The sequence below is a fragment of the Apium graveolens genome, chromosome 3 (genome assembly GCF_009905375.1).
Source record: "Apium graveolens cultivar Ventura chromosome 3, ASM990537v1, whole genome shotgun sequence".
Classification (NCBI taxonomy): Eukaryota; Viridiplantae; Streptophyta; class Magnoliopsida; order Apiales; family Apiaceae; genus Apium; species Apium graveolens.
Window position 1 is genome coordinate 202,447,351 of NC_133649.1, and position 651 is coordinate 202,448,001.

The following is a 651-nucleotide window of genomic DNA, read 5'->3' on the forward strand; positions in this document are numbered from 1 at the left end:
GGTATATGCGATTCTTCTCTTTATTGACGTATTTATTTTTTGCATTCTTTTATCGTGTTTTCTTTTGACTTGGATTGAAACCTTCTTCATTATTGTAGAATTTAAGCCCCCTGTTATTATATATGTTTGTTTCAAGTTATGATTTATTTAAGAGAGCCTGAGATGAAAATCTACTGAAACTGAGTCCTCAAAAGCCCCCCTCATTTTCAGTCCCGTCAGCAGCACCCCTGTCATGAAGAAAGTGTGAGTTAAACCCTCATCCATTAGTCTGATGCATTTACCCCCTTGGCCATTCAAAATTATGACGTTACAGCCGATCCTTCATTTTCTCACAGTTAGGCGAAATGTTGCTCCCTCAGTCCATGGAAGCTCTCTCTGCCAAACCTTGACTCTATCATGAGTGATGCACTGGTTATTCCTTCCATGTAAGCATTGTTACAAATTTTCTTATATCATTTCCTGTTGTTTTTCTTACTTAGACCTTTCATTTATGTAGACTCTTCAAAGCATCAGGTGGCCCGTGAGGTACATCCATCAATATGAAAAGACCCAAGGAACTGGAAGATGAACACATGAAATGTGCCTCCAAGATTTAACTGCAGAAGAACTGCCTTAACAACTCAAATCGATGAAGGATGTTCAGAACGAGTG

The 651-nt window shown here is 38.9% G+C and overlaps 1 pseudogene; it reads right to left on the reverse strand.

Moving 5' to 3' along the window:
• The window catches only part of LOC141714778 (putative sulfate transporter 3.4), a 2,430-nt pseudogene extending 2,005 nt beyond the window's left edge, over positions 1-425 (reverse strand).
• Between the last annotated feature and the right edge of the window lie 226 nt (positions 426-651).